Consider the following 19,705-nt stretch of genomic DNA (forward strand, 5'->3'; position numbering starts at 1 on the left):
CGGTGTTTATCAATTATATTTATCAAGTTTATCAAGTCATCAAGTATGAAAACTATATTGTTTCTTTAATATATGTCTTAGATCAGCGCAAACATTTTGATGTCTTTAAAAATAAATGAACTACCAATTTACTGTTAATGATAGAAAAATTACAGTTCCATTTATGTTTTTAAGCTGAATATTTTTTTTAATTAAGTAACATCGATACCAAACACACATCAAATGGAAAAGCTTTCTATTAAATATTTTTTTGCTAAGCAATGCTCAAGATCCCGGCTCAGTTATCCTGAGATGATTTTTTTTCCATCCAAGTATTCCTCCCATTCCTGTGATCCAAATATTTGTTTCCATAAAAGTTCAAAATTGAGTAAATTTCAGCTTAAGTAAATTACTGCTTCAAACCACATTTTATTCTTTTCTATAAATTTTTTGAGCAAAAATATTTATAAAGACATTTTTACAGTTTTTAAAACATGGTTCCGGTAGGCATTGTAAATTTTAAAAGGTAGAAACGAAAATTAAACAAACTTCGATTATTTAATTTCTATGTAACCACTAAAAATTGTTTTCTGAAGAAAGTGTATATGCATGAAAATTCCGGCTTCTAAACAACTTAACGATAAAGTGGTATTTTAAATTAGAAATATATTCTATCATTAACCTTAATTTACTACTACAACTAAAAATTTTTATGGACAGCGGGAACCCTTTTAAATAAAAGTTTTTTTCTTCTTCTTTTTTTTTTTTTTTTTTTATTATATTTTTTAAATGTGGGCATTAACGCTTATATCAAACTTAGAGAACTATCACCAGATGGCAGCACTACGAGTTTCGCTAAAGATGGAAGGCGAAGCTACTTTTCCAGAGAGTTGAAAACCTAACTTCCCAATGAAAATTATCGTAAGAGGATAATAGACCTCTTCATTTTGCTTTTTCCTAAGAAAAAGTATATTAGAAATCTCTTTCATGTTTTATCGTAATTTCAATATCAGTCTTTTATTGCGTTTTTAAGTGTTTCGCGCAACTTCCCACTTAAAGTACTGTTATTACCCATCACTAACGCATTTTTATAAGTCTCGGTTTCTATCGAACATTTATCCAAAAGATTAAAAAAGGTAACTCAATAGCTTTTTCTTTAAAAAAAAAACTTATTTCACTGAGGATTAGGTGATTACCAATGTATATTAAGAGCATAGGTAATTATTTTTTGATATTAAACTATGCGTTTGCAATTATATTTCGCCATATTCTAGAAAAATTTAAAAACTGGTAGAAAAAGAACGAGAAAACAAAATGTTTGATCCCCAAATATATATACAACAGACTTGAGTTTCTACTTTTAAGGCTAATAAAAAGAACATTGTAACAGCTTTGTTAAAAAAAAATTTCTACTCCTTTTATATTAACAATTATTTTTCAGAAACAAGATTTTTTTTCTTTTTTTTTTTACCATAATACATGAATATTATAATAGGGGGTAAAATTTTCGAAAAATGGAAAACAAACTTTTTTCTATATTTCATAGTTTTGAGATTAGTGTACAAAAATATTGAATTGATTTTAGTAAAAATACAAAAGCAATCCCAAATTAATAGCACAAGGAAAAATGTTTGTTTTGTTCTGTTGCATGAGATCTTTTTTTAACAGATCTAAGACAATTTCGTATCGTTGATTTCAGATCTACAATCAGTTTTTCTCTCAAAGTTTCTTTAAATAACAATTTAGTCAATTTCTTGTCGAAATTTACAAGTTTAAAAATGTTATATATAACAGGGGGTCACATAAATGTTGTGACAAACTTCTAAGGGTATTTGGGCCCATCATCGGGATTAGAAGTGCATAGGAACCCATGCCTTGAAAAGTCGTCGTATACGAATAGAGGCGCTCCCCTCCTAGGTGCTCTTCTGAAGAGGTCGGAATAGGAAAACGCCCCTAGTTTTCAATCCTTTTGATGCTCCCAACTTACTCCCCTTTCGCACTTACGTGACTGCCTGTTATGCATAACGTTTCTAAACTTGCAGATTCCGTCAAAAAATAAAACAAAAATGCATTTTTAAAAAATTCATAGCTATAGGGACCAAACTAATTTCAGATTTGAAATATCCTCGCAGTCGAATTAGGAAAGATCAAGTATTTGTATAAGTGCAAATAAATAAATAAATGAAATTTCCCAGTCTAATCGATACAGTCAAAATTTACTACACTTTTTTCAATTTTTATTATTTTTCATTTTTTGGCTCACCACTGCATCAAAGTTAAGGGCTCAATAACCAAAAACAAAGTTACATGAAGTGATAGCATTTCACAAATTAAAGTGAAATTTAAACGTTTTTAGTTGTTCAAAGAAAATGCTAACTGGTTTTAAAAACATTTATGGTCGCATTTTATTAAATACACACGCGTTAATTTAATCCAATAACATTCTTAAATTAAAGCTTGATCAATATTGAAATATTGCATTCTTATATAAAATGACTCATTTTAAAGATCTAATAATTGTATTTTGATAAATTAGTTGAATCATACTTTGTAAACAACAATCAAAACGTCATTCCAAAAATGGTTGCTTAAAGTTGTTATCATACCTTTAAATAAATTCCATAAAAAAAGCTATTTTGATAGAAACACTGTTGCTACAAACAGAATAGGTTAAAACAATATCAGAGTTTTAGAAAAGAAATATAATTACTTCTCCTACTGAACAAATGATGTAATTCGAAGTTTATATAGATACAGCTTTTCAAAATAAATATAAAATTGAATTCAAAAATGGATTCTTGTCATTGGATTATTTGTATTATATTTATGAACATTAACATTGACCTGTTTTAGTACACTTAATTTTTAAAATAAATCGATGTTTACTAAGCTGTAAATCATTCTATACATGACTCGTTTCACGTCGAATCAAATATGAGTTAAAATTTATAAAAAAAATAATTTGAATTAACACATATAAAAAAATTTTCTCATGAAATCATGGTACTCGATGTATTCCTGAATTATAATTATATCATAATTCAGATTGGTCACACACGGAATCCAAGGATATAAATTTAAAATCATAGTAATGCATTTACGTTAATAATTACTTGTATAGTAAGAATTTGAATACAATACAAATAATTACTAACGTAAATATTCAATCATATATATTTACGTTACAAATTTCCTGCATGGTAAGAATTTAAATACAAGTAATTATTAATGTAAAGATTCAATGACATATATTTACGTTAGTAATTAGTTGTATAGTAAGAATTTGAATATAATACAAATAATTACTAACGTAAATATTCAATCATATATATTTACGTTACAAATTTCTTGCATGGTAAGAACTTAAATACAAGTAATTATTAGTGTAAAGATTCAATTACATATATTTACGTTACTGATTACTTGCATAGTAAGAATTTGAATACAAGTCATTATTGATATAAATATTCAATCACATGTATTTATGTTACTAATTACTTGCATAGTACGATTTTAAATGCAATACAAGTAATAATTAACGTTAATATTCAATCACATATATTGATAATAATAATTACTTGTATAGTAAGAATATGAACACAATACATGTAATTATTTACGTGAATATTCAATCACATATATTTATGTTAATAATCATCTGCTTTTTAGAATAAAACTTTAAAACTTGTAAGAATAGAAGATATCTCTTCGTTTAGACTTCTAAAATTGTTATATTAATATCTCATTTCTAAAATCTGATATCTAACAGCCACCACATAGACTGCTGACCTTAAAATTCCTGCCACAATTATCAAAATAAACATGATGGATGGGATAGGGGCCGCTGCGCGACCCAGGTGCCCAGCTCAAAGATCAAAAGAAGAAGAAAATCTTGATATGTTAAGGTATGGTCACAAATATATTATTAAAGTATCAAAGCGTCTATTACTTATATCACCACTTTTTAAAATCTGCAATGTTTTCACACTTGTTGTTAACAATAAACACTAACCAATAATGATGGAAAATTATATGGGTCATTCTCACGAAAACTGTCATTTTTCAGTTCATAAAATCATTAGAACTTNCTACCTAAAGTTTGAAAATGATAACATACTAAGTATATCTAATATTTATTATAATTTAGTTTTATATATTTAATAGTTTTTACAGGTTTGGGAAATAAAATTGGCTGCCACGATTGAACAAAAAAAAATTTAATAATATACTCATCTTGAATCATTCCTTCACATCGTATCATTCCCTCACTTTATACACTAGTGAGGGAATGACAAATTTAATAAAATTTAAAAATAACAGTTAGGCCTAATTAATTTCTGAAATCAATCACATACAATTATATTCATACAAGAAAGCAACACATAATTATCCATTTTCTCGATGAAGTTGTATTTTATTTTACTCTAAAAAACGACATGACGGAATGACAAATGTAAAAAATTTTGCCTGGTTTGATTCATTCAAATTTACTCCTCAGCACAGCATCTTTAAGTTGAAGATGGAAACATACTGCAATTTTGTTCTATGATGCCAGTTGTTAACTGCTAAAGTTTTTATTAAAATATTTTTATTCTTAGAAGATTGCAAGTGATAAGAACATTGTTGTGAGGGAATGATGCGAAACACTAGGGACAAAGTTTAAAATAGTGCTGTGTTAATATTTTTATCAGAAATTATATTTAAAATTGATTTTCTGAATTCTATATTTCAATATTCTGAAATAAAAAACACGAATTTGTAAATTTTTTTTTTAATTTCAAAAACAGTTTTTTCTTTTTCTAAATCAACAGTGGGGACTAGTGAGGGAATGACATATTGGTATATTTTAATTACCCAAAATAAATAAAAAAATAAAAATTGATAATTTTATTTTTATTCTTTTAATAGCCTGCATTCTGAAGGACACTTTCCCTGAATTTTTTTTTTCGTAAGTTGTAAAACAAACATAAAATGTACTGGGGACATGAAAATGACTGTTTTTGTGAGAATGACCCATATGCTTTTAAACATTTATCGTTCTACTAATCGTTATGTATTATATACAGCTAAACACTAACGATGTGAATTGCTAGAAAATAGTTACATCCTTCGGTCTCTATTAATTGTAGATTCCTACGCATTTTGAAGCACTTTTATACTTAGAGTTATGAAGCTCTAATTGCAAGCAAAAATATTTTTTGGTATTTTAAAATTATAAAAAACAGTCTATAGTCACTAACAAAAATCTATTAAATTATCGAAATTATATTTGTACTGAAATATAAAGTTCCGAAAATGTAGTTAATTTTTTTTAACTCATATTCAAAAATTTATCTATAATTGATTTTGTAAATTAAAAAATTTCAATAATGAATGACTGATTATCTTAGATTTGAATAACTGCAAATAAGTGCAAATTTTAAACAATATTATGTGGAAGTGAGTTGTGTTTCGAAAATTTTACCTATAACACAGAAAAAGACACCGATATTTCATTTTTCAAAACCATAAAATAATAAAATGCTAAATATAATATTATTCACTTACTTTGACCAAAATTAATACGAAATAATGAAAAAAGTATGATAAATATTTTTAATAAAAGTTCTGCGTCAATGATTAATGATAAAAGGATTAATAATAAAAGATTGGTGAATACAAATTGTCATTTAATACATAAATTTTCTTTAAAAAGTAATGATTGGTGATGTACTTAGATGTTTCAAAGTATTAATGAAGAATGCGATGAATTGAAGAGTTTAAGAGGCATCTAAAAATAAAAATTTCAAAACTTTCGCTTGTACTTTTCATTATTTTTAATGTTTCACTTCCATATACTTCATTTAAGACATTTTTAATGTACTTCTTATCTTTGAAATTTAAGATTTTCCCGCATGCCAAATGGTTTTTTATTGAATTAAACCTCGAACATTCATAGTAAAATAAAATTTTCCTAGTCCTAGTGTTTTGATTTTATTGGGCAATTGGGCCGTGAAGCGACCCCTTTCCCATTCATCTGGAATTTTAACACTGTTTTGGTTAAGCATTGAGGTAAGCAGGCAGTGGAGTTGCTTTTCTGAATGTTTCAAGCACTTTGCTTGAATAACTAAAAGGAATCAAGAAATAAAACGAGCAGCTTGCTCTAAACTGTGTTTGTTAGATTTTGGAGTTGTTCAGAATTGTATCAGCATGAGGAAACGTTATTTTCAGAAAGGTTGAGGAAATTATTTGTTTTGATAGTTATGATATGAGGCGTCGGAGGTGAAATGTGCAGCTATTGGTCTGTTGTTTTTATCTTTGATATAATTTTCAAATTTAAAAATTTCATTAAAATTTGCTGTTTTGCATTTTATGGCTTTATCAAAAAAATCTGCGTTTAGCTTGTATATATGCTGTGATAGAGTTAGTATTTTTAGGTCTGTATGTATATTGGTATTCCGGATGAACCATCTTCCACGGGTCATTTTTCTAAGGATCTTGCTTTGGCATTGGTTTAATTTCTTCAGTAGATGTTAAGGTATCGTTGTTCAGGTAGGTGAGGCATAGGTAAATATTGGGTGGATCATTGCTGTTTACAGTAGCTGCTTTAGTTTAAGTGACATATTCTGATTATATATTAATGGTTGTATGGCTATTATTGCTGTATAAAATAAAATTTTATAGCAATATAAACATAATTCACGTTTTTAAATTGTCTAAAAGAGCGGTAAGGCGAAAATTGCTTCAATTTTCATGTGGGAAATAAACTTTTTTTTTGTACTGAGATGTTATCCAATGAAAATTTCGAAAACTTGCAAAGTATCTGTTAGGAAACAATACTAGAGAGCAGTTTGATTTAAAATTACCAAATGGGAAAGAGTTTGGCTTATCCTTTTGCTGAAACCAATGTATAAAATAATTTAACCCATCAGGAGGAAAAACTCGAATGTACTTTTTTCAAAAAATAAATAAATAAATAAATAAACACTGATATCTCAATCTTTTCTTTTTTTGTAATGCCCATCTATCTAGCTAGCACTACATGTTTTCATTTAGAAAAAAAATAGTCCGCTAAGGGACAGTCTTAGCAGCATAGGTGACAACTTTTACGAAATTTTTATAGCATTTCATTTTATATTGAAATTGGGAGCAGAAATTATGCTTTCCTATATATTTCTTAGATTTCTAACTACATTTAAATTTAAAAATTATGAATTTACATAGTAGATTTAATAATTTTACTGATGTAGTTTTCAGAATTCCCGCGGTTTAGTAAATTTCTTGAAAGGGAAGCAAAAGTTAAATATATTTAAATGTTTTAAGCTATCAATAAATATTTAATTTAAAGAATTATATATAGGTGAAAAAAAACTCTAGGATAATGTCGTAGTTTACAAAAGAAAGATAAATTCAATCGTTTTTCAGTAGGCTTGAAAAATCTTATGTACCTCTCACTTTTCCAGCTCATAAAAACACTGATGATGTAGGTTTAAAAAGAAAATCATCCGTGCATTTACTTTTATTAGTAAATTGAAAGAAATATGCAGATAGTGTAGAAGATTGCATCCCCTTCTATCAGTTACAAACTTTTTATTGCTCACCACTTTTTGCATTTTCAGGCGTATGTACCATCATTGATTGATGCCAAGGGTGCCACAGGCGACTAAAACTGTAAAAAGTGGTAGAAACTCAATTAATTTTTGTTTATTTATGATCTCTTTAATAATCGGGCATGCCCCAGGCGAGAAAAAATGCAACCTGTGGTGAATAATAAAATTCAAAACTTTATGAAAAATTTAAATTAACAGTTCTTGCCAGAATTTTTTTTTCATTTTACTAATGAAAGTGAATTTAAAGAATATTTTTCCATTAAATATGAATAATCTGAAATGTAAGTCATAGTGATAGAATAATTTAAGAGATTAAAGATAAATAAAAAATACCACTTCTCACATTTTTATTCACTGTGACATCCCTGAATTATGCAATCATAACTACCACTATGACTTATATTTCAAACTCTTCATATTAAAAGCAAACATATGGTTTGAATTCGATTTCAATAGTGCACTGAAAGCAATGTACCTCGAAAAATTGCAATGGTTGGTCTTTATTAATCACCACTTTTTGCATTTTTGGTCATCCGTGGCAACCCTGGAGTCGAAGTTTAAATACTTTATTAAGCTAGATATGGGGTGAAAACGGAACGAGAAAAGGCTGGTAGTAAAACCATTTTAGTTATGTGGAAGGATTTTATTTATTCTTTTTTTTAATCTATTCAATAATACCTACTTTATCTTAGTTTATTAGCCTTACATTTGTGCAGGCTTATAAACCTTTGTCAAATAAGAAAGACAGATAGCTCAAAACAGAGAAGGATAGCACGAAGATACATTCAGGGTAATCGCGGAATTTGAACCCGCTACCTCCACGCGTTTGGTGGGTGATACCGATTGGCTAGGGAGGCCCCTACTTTATCTTCTTTCTTTCTTTATTTATTTATAAAAAATTGGGCAGCACAGAAGGCCCATATCCCATACATCATGAAATAGAATAAAAAGTTAAAATAAAAGACAGTTTGAGTTCAGCAGTCTATGGGGTGACTTTATCTTGGAAAAGAAGTAGTTTTATATATATATATATGCTAAAGATATAAAAGAAATCTTGATAGTTTCAGACACTTTATTTTTCTCGAAAAAAATGCTAGAATGAAGTATCTTTCAAATCAGTTCTGCTCTTTTCCGTCTTGCCATATAAGGGATTTAAATATTTCTTTTAACCGCTACACTGATTATGCCGAGTTAACTCGGGTATGTACATATTGCAAATATTTCTCATTCCGAGAAAACTCGCATGTAGCAGAATTTGTCAGTTCGTTTTGCTTTATCAAGTTTTTACTCGGCTGGAGGCAAACAAAACATAATCTGCTGTGTTTGGAAATTTGCCAAATTCTGTTTCGGAGTTTTGCTGTTGCATTGTGGGATTGAACACTTTGTGCGATTGCATATACGATGGTTACTGAATTTATACAGAGAAAAAAAGAATTAACGAAAATGTCGTATCACTTCACTAGTGTTTGAAAATTATCACTTCACTAGTGTTTGGAAATTATCACTTTGTGCTGTTCCTTGTTTTCAAAACTATCATACAAAGATTAATATTTAACTTTTTTCATTTGCACGAGATAACTCGGGATAGTAAACTGATGGTAAATAAATAATTTTTATGCATAAAAAAATTTACAAATTAAACTTGAATCTGTGTAATATGTTTTGCTTTAGTTCCTTCCATTTATTAATAAAGTAAAAAATATGTTAATTTTTTGTATTTTTTCCCCAAAAAATTGGTAAGGAAAGCAGTTAAGAGCTACGAACCTTTTGAAATTTAAGTTGTTGCTAAGAGACAAAAAAATTACTCATTTCACAATACGGTAACTTCAACTTTTTTTTTCTCATTTTTAGGCATAATTTTTTGGAAGCAATAGTCTGAAATCTTAAACAACAACAGAATTTTTATTCTGATAGCACAATTAATACGAAAATTTCATTGTTCTGAGTGGTTCGTTGAACAAGCTAAGAACTTCATGAATGTGAGTCCCTCCATAATATTTCTATTTGAATTCAATACACATTTAGAATTATTTGCAAGAAATGAGGCTTGTAAAAGTAAATAAGTCATTTCGCGAGAGTGAATAATTCAAATTTGGTAAATAACTAAATTTGCAATGATGTAAAAAGTAACTTTGTATAAACGGTAATAGAGCATTTTTAATTTGATATTTTGTAGTCTTGTCTACAACTTTAGCTCCAAAATATCGTAAGAACCTAATTTCGAGTCAAAATATGTTATAAACGCATTATTGACGGGAAACTTGATATGACGTCTTTCAATGACTGAATGTAATTGATATATTCAAATTTTGGTTATCTTTAATTTACCGTTTGTTTTCGTTACATTTGTAGTTCTAACTGATAGTATATGCCAACTCCTACACATTTTGCATATAATTTTTATTTTTGTGTTTAAAGTTGTTGTAAAATTTGAACATCTTATCAGCTTATTTATTGTTTGGATTTATAAATTTTATTCCAAATGATTTTTATTTTATATATATNAAACGGCTTTTTGTAGCGATTCAGAAAACCGGAAAAATCAGTTATCCGGAATAGCGATAGTCCCGTTCGTTCCGGATAATCGGTTCTCTACTGTATATATATACAGTTGACTCGCATTATAACGACCCCATTGGGACTGCCCCAATCTGGTCGTCATATCAAATGGTCGCTATATCAAAATGAGCAAATTTCCTCTGAAAATCGGTCACATAATGGTTTTAAACGTCATAATGCATGCATATACTATTTGTGGTATACATGTTATAAACCAAAAAAGGATAAGATACATACATTAATAAAACATAATGACATTTTAACAATTGATTTACAACTGTTACCAATTAAGAATTTTATTTTAAAGTACAGATTGAAAAACATAGTGTGACAAAAAAAATCTAGTTTCTAATGAATTAGTTTTTTGATGTACATTATTTGCGGTATATATAACGAATTTTTTTTATGTACATAATCTGCAGTATTATGAAGAAGAGTAAACCGAGGAACATAAACGAGGCTTCATTATACGAAGACATTAATTTTTTGATGCGCATTAATTTGTAGAAGTTACATGTTAACAGGACTTAACGGAGGTGTGCTTGTTCAAGGTCAACCATTCAACCCCAGTTTCCAATAGGAAGTTAGAAAAGAGCTGTGTTCAAATTCAGAGGGGGTCGTTATATTAAGAGTTGACCATTTTTACGGTCGTTATAGCAAGAGTAAAATAACGTTATCTTTTATGGATGTGAATTGGGACTCCTTCACAGGGTAGTTATAACACGAGTCGACTGTATATATATATAATTATATATATATATATATATATAATTATATGTTACATAACGCATCGAAAATAAATTAATTTTTGTAGATTTAAGTAATTAAATTATAATTTGATTTATATGAATTTGACTTAAATTATCTTCTCTTTTTTTATTAATACTTTGGGGATTGAAAAATATTTTCTTTCATTTAAAAATGTTTCTTTCTTCAAGTTGATATATCTAAAACATTTTACATTTCATTCGTTAAAGAACCAACAGATGCTATAGAGTTAGCACCAATAATGTTTTAAAGTGAATTTTAATCTTAGGCTGAAGCAAATTCTTATTACTATGTATTTTGAAATTATTTATTATTTAAAAATGAAAATATTACTTTCACAAATAAAAATTCATATAAAAGAGAAGGCAAATATTGGATTGGTCAACCCTTAATCTCTAATTAAGGAAACATTCCGATATTAATTACATTGGCGTATGGAAATAAAAATTTTTAAGTAAATTAGGAAATGTAAAAATAATGACATAACTTGGAAATATTAACAAAAAACATGCAGATCAATATTTAAACAAAATTTATTCATTTATAATCACTTTGATGTTTGTATACATAGACAGAATGTAATAATATTTATGCAAAATCCTAAAATTTAAATATATTATACTTTTTATTCATATTACAGCATTCATTAAAAAAAATACAAAATATTCACTCAGAAATATGATAAATAGTATGTTTTTGTTACTAAGAGAGTGCATTCAATTCAAACTTATTTTTAATTTACAGTAATTTGAAAAAAAAATTTCGTTTGCATATGCCTCAATGTTTACAGTTTTGAAATTTGGGATCATCTAAAAATAATTTTCAATATTTTAATAAGATACTAAATTTCTTGATATACTTTGCCTCATCTGAATTAAAATTTATAATGTAACTAAATTACTTTTTTACAAACATAATTTACTACTTGATAAAAATTTCACTTAGTTTGGAAAAAAATTACTCTAATTCTATTACAAATTAGTAAATGACGGTGAGTATTTGAGAAATAGTAATTCTTTTATTACATATTCATTATTATATTAATTATTATACTTATTATTATATACTCATTATTAGAGATTTTTCTGGTGCTATTACTTTAACTACATCAAATTTTTCTGTTGATTGTAAAAAACACAACAAGATTTAAAAAGATTGCCCACAAATAAGACTTTGGAGCCTTTTCACAAAATAATAATTGTTTTTCCAAACGCATGTTCTTCATTCTCAAAACTGGTGCCAGATGATATAAAAAACAAAAACAGTCTTAAAGAATACGTTATAAAAATTTTTGAAAAGTTTGACACCACAGACAGGCAAGAGTACCATATAAGATAAATATAAACAAACAGAACATCATGGTCATTACGGCTAACATTCTTACATAGTTTCGACAGCCCTCCATTTATTGTAATGTGTAACTTTTTAGTGTTTGCACACTATTTATCAAATTATATTAACAAATTAAAGAACGCCTTGAAAAGTTCCTTTGTTAACTTTTTGACGCAGAATTTTTATTAAACATATTTTTCTCACTTTTTTCAATTTTTGAATTCATTCAGGCCAAAATAAGTTACAAATATTATATTTAGCATTCTAAAAATTTATTGTTGTGAATAAGGTATGAAACACCGGTGTTTTTTCCTGCTTTAAACGTAAATTCTTCCATACAAGGCTCACTTATTTGCAGTTATTTTGATCTAAGAGAAACAGTTACTCATCATTGAAATTTCTTTTATTTTCAAAATATATTTATATTTTATATTTTCTATAATTTATATTTTAGTGCAAATAGAATAACGATATTCCAACAGATTTTCTTAATAACTATTGGACTGCTTTTCATAATTAAAAAATACTAAAATTAATTTTTGTTTGTAATTAGTTAAATGAGTTGTAATAAATCAATGTTTAAATTTAGTGAGTATATTCTTGTGCTATCTACCACTTGAGTTTTTTAAAAAAAATCACAATTCCATGGTGATGAATTTAAATTATAGTCATGATTTAGCTGGATATACAAATTCATACATCGTGTCTAAAGTTTCTAAAATCGGTTACATCTGTATCTTATCTGAGTATTCAGACAAGCGCACAATTCAAAACAATTTATTTTAGAGTTTTTAAAATCTGCTGAGTCAAATTTGTTCATCAAATAGCATTATATCAAATAACATTAACCTATTAAACGAACTACTTATACAATTTCAATAATGTGAAAAGTCCTATTAAAAGAGTTGTTGAACTAAGTTAATATTTAATTTTAGTGGGCATATTCTTGCTTTATCTACCACATATCTCAATTCCGTGGTGACAAATTCAACTTATAGCCGGTATTTTGCAAGGCGGGCAAATGCAACCTCTTACTGGAAGTTTCTAAAATCAGCTACACCTATTTACGTATTCTGTCAAATGTATAATTCGCAACAACTCATTTTAAAGTTTACGAAAACTAAGTGAAATTTGTTCAAATATCAACATACTATCCATAAAAAGAGATAAACGCTTTCCAAACCCAACAAGTAAAGATATAAAGTAACTGACCTTGTTTTGGATTATTTCCCGTTTTTTATATCCACATTGATAATTGCGAAATAAAAACACTGTGTAAACATAATAACACAAATCCAATATGCTTTGATTGAAGAAGATAGATTCAAACATAACACCAATTTTTTGAAAATAGAGGATCGAATATGTTTTGGTTGAGAAAAAAACAATGTCTAAAATATTGTCATACTTTGAGTATTGTGACAGACTTTAAGAAGCGGAGCAATCTTTATAACGAAGAAGCATTCAAAAAAAGTAGTAAAAGTGAATTTAATGGAGTATTTTGAGAAAGCTGTGATCTTCTTATGCTACGACAACCAATGACTGTTAAACGAAATATTAAGAGCGAAATATACAGCTTATTTATTACAGGATGTCTTTTAGTGGCTGTTAAAATTCGCATTAATAGGGTGCTTATGAAAATAAGCAAATAAAACAATCACGAAGAATGATTTACATGCTTCAAAATGTGATAGGCTGGGTATCGAAGCGTTGTAAAAGTTGATAACTATTATTTTTCTTAACCAGATCTGTCGGAAATTTATCTCATTTAAAAACATACTTTAAAGTAAAAAAAGTTAAATGTTTTAAAAAAGCTTTTCAAATTAGGTCTAAGTATGCATAACTGCCAAATTGTACGGTCGTTGAAGTGGTAGTGAAGCAATTAAGTAACAAAACTATTTATGTATCCATAAGCATAATTAGCAAACAAATAAATCTTATGTAGATGTTTTTTTCTCAAATTATAGATTCGTTGTGGTAGTTCAAACATATTTTTTTTAAAAATTTAAACCTCAAGATTTAATACGTCAAAACGCTAATGTTGTTAATTACTAAAAAAATTGTCTTTTAGTAAAAAATAGATTTACTAATCCGAAAACTAGCCATAAAGTGAAATGGGTGTCCAACCAGCTTTTCCATCTCCCTTTTAGCCCTGGTGAAAATACCTTCGCATACCTGCCAACTTTTAATCCCTTCCATTATCATTTTTCCCAGTGGTATTAAAATGGAACTAAAACTTCAATTTTAAGCTAACAAATACGTTGTATTTGAGAAAACTTAAATTGACAACCATGATAGTAACGCATATTAATATATCTGCTTAATTTTTGTAAGAATAGTAGTGATCAATATCATTTAAAAATTAAAATTATAAAAGAAAAAATAGTATATAATTACTATCACTTTAAATATGAAAATAAAATCTTCCGGAAAACCCGGAAGAGTTGGCAGGTATGCCTTCGTGTGTTTACTTTTGATATACAGTGTAAATATTTACAGTGTAAATACATAATGGTAAAAATAAAATATATTGTTTGAGCAGGATACATTTTAATATTGAAGTACTTGTACTGCCACTTTTTTTCAATAAGGAATTGTCCGTCTAAAAGGATACTAGGCAAAAACCAGTTGATGCTTTAAGGGCCAACGTTTCTGTAAACTTGCTTTCATAAAAATACCGATAACTCTAGGGAACAATTTTTTTATTACATTTATGCAAATACTTCATCTTGCCTAATTCGGGATTTCAAATCTGAAATTAGTTTTCCGACTGAAGATGCAGTTTCTTTAAAGGACGCTTTTTTTTATTTTTTGTCGAAGTGTACAAGTTAAAAAACGTTATATATAGCAGGGGTAGCGTAAATGTTGCGACAAACTTCAAGTGAATTAGTAAGCCTAAAGAAGTTCGTCCCTAGATATTTCCGGGTATCCTATGCAATTTTAATCCTGATTATGTAGTATTCCCAAAAAGTTTGTCGGAATATTTTTGTGACCCCCTGTTATATATTATGCTTTTAAACTTTTACATTTAAACAGAAAATAGACTAAAAATGTCATTTAAAAAAAACGGTAATGTTTTTTTTTCCTTCTTTTTTTTAATACCACAATTTGGAGAGAGAAACCAATAAGAAGGTATTTAAGATCTGTTAAAAAATTTCAAGTAACAAAAAAAAAAAATGTTTCCCAGTGTAATTCATTTATTTCATTCTTGAAATTTACCATAAGGAGGCTAGATGCGTGCATTAAAATTTCCTAAGGCAGTGGTAAGTACACTTAGCACCAATTTTTTTTCACCACTTTTATTTTGGTATACCATTTGTTTACCACCCGCTGTCAGAATTGTTATAAAGGATAATACATTTTCCTGCTTCTTAAGTGAGAATGTTATGCGATTTAAATGAAAGACATTTTTATTTATTTCTGTTATCAAAAGAGAAACCTTCTTACATTTTTACGTATAATTTTAACAAAGCAATACATATACTACCACCGAGTAAGTTACATTCTTAGCAACAAATGAAAAATTCTATTAATATTTTCAAAATTCTTGTTGTGCTCTTGAAAAGAATACACCTTTTGTTAACCACATATCAATCATTCTCTTTTATTTCCATTAATTGCTATTAAAATTTCCCATCAATGACTTCAAAGGGTATTTATTTACTTCGAACAAAAACTTGTTCAAACATTTCTGCTGTAGATATTTCTCGCTTTTATAACATGCAGAACTTCGTAATTCAATCTACAATCTGTAGATAAAAACGGTCTATTCTGGATAAGTATTTCAAATCAAAATAGTTGTCCATTATAAACGGAAAAGATGCTCGTTATTACGGACTTTTACTGTACTTTCTCTCGAGAAACACATGTTATATATTTAAGACGGATTCATATTTTTGACATCAATTATAAAGAATAGCTACAGAAATTTGGTCCAAATAGTGTAATTAGGAAAGTACTCGAGCCTCTTAGCGTTAATTTTGCTTATTGCATTTTACTTGAGGCATTGTTTCTAAAGTATTTTTTTACACTAAATTAACCGAAACCAATCTTGAGACTATCTGACGAATAGTTTAGAATGAACAAGGGTTTTTTTTTTTTTTTAACTTTACTGGCACTTTGTATCACTTTACTGGCGTTCACTTTGTGCTGTCCCTTGTTTTAAAAACTATCATACAAAGACTAATATTTAACTTTTTTCATTTGTTTGAGATAACTCGGGATAGAAAACTGATGGTAAAATAAATATTTTTTGCGCAACTTGTGTTTTGTTTTAGGTCCTTGTATTTATTAAGGAAATAAAATAATATGTTAATTTTTTGCATTTTTTTTAAATAAAACTTCTAAGGGAAGCGGTTAAGAAGATTTATGTGTATAAAAAGTATTTCTTTTGACATATACTTATGAACACTTTTTACATTGCTATGTTAGAGCTATCTGAATGTGTAAGGTATAATTTTCGATGTAATTTTTTTTCACTGAATTGATTTAGATAAAACAGAAATTAATAGTTAATGAAATACATATTTCAGAGGTATAATAAATATGCGTGCTTTTGGATTTAAATCTATGTTGATTACCATAATTATTGGATCATTCAAACTTTGTATTAAGATAGTTACTGAACATGCGGGTATGTTTAAAATGCTAGTTATTAGTCATATATGTATGCTATATAAATATTAAATTGCAAAAAATGAATTTTTAATGCCTTTATTTTTAGTAATTTTGAAATAAATTGAACTTTTCCTGTATAAACACCATTACATTTTTCACAATAATTTTTAAGAAGCCCTGGAAATAAATCGTTAATATTCGTAAAATGCCATGAATTAAAATTGTCATACTTTATAATATGTCAACCATCATTCACTTATCATCTTACTTTCCCTGAAAAACTATGTTCATTTTCTTAAACACGTTATTTCAGTTCTACAAGATCTTTTTTTTAAACGCTCAGTTCAAGTTATATCCATTTTCTTGAACACGCATTTTTGTCTGTATCCAAAATAAAAATAAAAATAAAAATTCTACGATACATTAATAATGGCAGTAATGTTAATTTAAAACAAGTTATTTTACATGAAAATAAATAAAAGTAAATGAAGTGTTACAATGGATCTCTTTAGTTTATGGAAAAATACTTTCATTTCTTATCTTGATTTATCTCTTGTTTAAGTTTTGCTGCTAATGTGTGAAACTGTCTTCATGCTGTCACAAACAATTCAACACATCAAAAATACCAATTAATCTGATTCACTCAGGAAATAATTAACTTTTAAATGAAAAAGGGTATCAATGCATCGTTTTTTTCTTCTCCAACACTTTGTGGTAAGTAGATGTATATTTATTTGAGTTTGATTTAATTTAATTTTATTTATTTCACTATTTATTTTTATAGAAAAGTAATCCTACAAATATTAAACGTATATCAAACATATCTAACATAAACCTTCAAATATATCTAATATAAAAAGTANTTAATTTATTTATTTATTTCACTATTTATTTTTATAGAAAAGTAATCCTACAAATATTAAACGTATATCAAACATATCTAACATAAACCTTCAAATATATCTAATATAAAAAGTAATCTTATTGAAGAATACCTTCCTATGAATTTTGCAATAGTTATTTAACCGTTTCCCTGTTTTTCCCGAGTTAACTCGGGTATGTGTATATTGCAAATATTTATTTTCCCGAGAAAACTCGAGCGTAGCCGAATTTATCAGTGTTTTATCACGTTTTTAGTCGACCGGAAGCAAAATAATAATAATCTGCTGTGATTAGAAGTTTGTCAAGTTTTGCTTTGGAGCTTTACTGTTGGGTTGTGGGGAATTTATATACAATGGTTGCTGAATTTACATAGAAAAAAAGAGTACAAAAAAAATGGTATATCACTTAACTGACCTTTGGAAAGTATCACTTAGTGATGTCCCTTGTTTTAAAAACTATCATAGATAGACTAACATTTAATTTTTTTTCATTTACCGTGATAACTCGGAATAGTAAACTGATGGTAAATTAAATGTTTTTTTAGCCACAACGAAAACTAAATTTCAACTTGAAACTTGTGTATTAAATTTTGTTTTAGTTCCTTGTATCTGTTAATGAAATAAAAAAATATTTTGATTTTTTTGCATTTTTTTTTTCTCAAATTAATTGGCTAGTGAAGCGATTAAAACTTAAATGTTTATTGACATTACCTTCAGCTGTAGTGTTTTTTTACTACCTTAAACTGATGCGTGATCTTAAAAATCACGAAATCTCTAATAGTCAGTTCTCTAATAGTAGTTTTTTTTTGTCTTAAATTTCTCAACTGCAATACTTTGTCTCTGTTTTAATGACTGCAATTATAGAATCATCACCATCTTCAAAATTTAGCTTTGTGCCTGGGCTCGTTTGCGGCCCTTTTTCCATCCATCTTGTTTTAACTTTAAGGTGGCACTTTCAGTAAACTGGAATGAAAATTGGAGTTAAAAGAAAATTAAATATTTTATTTTTTAGATAAAGATGCTTAACTACAAAAATAAGCAGCCATGGGCCTGAGTTTAATGTGTCTTCCTTTAGGTTTTCAAAAGTAAAAATTTCTTTAAATCCTGCGGTATCACAATTTATGGCTTTTTCAAAAAAATTACAATTTAACTTCGCAATATGATGGTCTAAAAAATCAATGTTGAGATCGCTGTTTATGAGCTTATTTAAGATAAACCATATTGCTCGTCCTATTTTTCGGAGTATTTTATTCTGGCATCTTTTGAGTTTCTCTCGGAGTGATGGGAAGATGTTATGGGTCAGTTAGTATGGGACGGATCATTGAGATGTAAAGTAAGATTTTTTAAGTCTGGCTTTCATTTTAGAGTTTTAAAAAAGAATTTGTAATAGGTGCTTTATTGATATTTGATTCGACACGATCTTTCCTATTGAACTTGCTGCTTATGACCAGAGCTAGATATTTTTCGCTTTTGACAAGCAATTATAGAAACTCATACCCATGACGTCTTTTTAATTCTTTTTTTCAAATTTAAAGTGATAGCAAATTTATGTCCTTCTTGGATTTATAAAATTATTGGATTTATAAAGTGATATTAACCATCACTATATTAGAATGTATATATATGAATGCATGATCGTCGTATAATACTATTTCATTTTTGATATAATTAATTTACAGCAATATGACCACTACTAAATATAAAAAATTAAAACGTACAAATAAGGACTGATAACAGTGCAGTGAAGTTTTTAAATAGAAATTGATTTATAATATATATATATATTTATATATTTCATTTTCTTANAAAACTGAAATATATATATATATATATATATATTAAAGAAAATGGATAAAAATTGAAGAAATTTTTATAATTTAAAGTGTTATTACACTTGCTCTTTAAATATTGTAAGAATCTACAACTTCCGTTTCAGTAAATAGTGTATCAGGATTCTCAGAAAACATTAAGGTGGTAACG

The 19,705-nt window shown here is 27.6% G+C and overlaps 1 long non-coding RNA gene across 1 annotated transcript in view; it reads left to right on the plus strand.

Moving 5' to 3' along the window:
• Positions 1-19,705, plus strand: part of LOC139427158 (uncharacterized) — a 57,333-nt gene that overhangs the window by 27,950 nt on the left and 9,678 nt on the right. Inside the window, exons 2-3 of the long non-coding RNA XR_011638320.1 lie at positions 3,749-3,889; positions 17,407-17,558. This is a non-coding gene — a long non-coding RNA (uncharacterized lncRNA). The remainder of the gene's footprint in view (positions 1-3,748; positions 3,890-17,406; positions 17,559-19,705) is intronic.

The sequence above is a fragment of the Parasteatoda tepidariorum genome, chromosome X2 (genome assembly GCF_043381705.1).
Source record: "Parasteatoda tepidariorum isolate YZ-2023 chromosome X2, CAS_Ptep_4.0, whole genome shotgun sequence".
Classification (NCBI taxonomy): domain Eukaryota; kingdom Metazoa; phylum Arthropoda; class Arachnida; order Araneae; family Theridiidae; genus Parasteatoda; species Parasteatoda tepidariorum.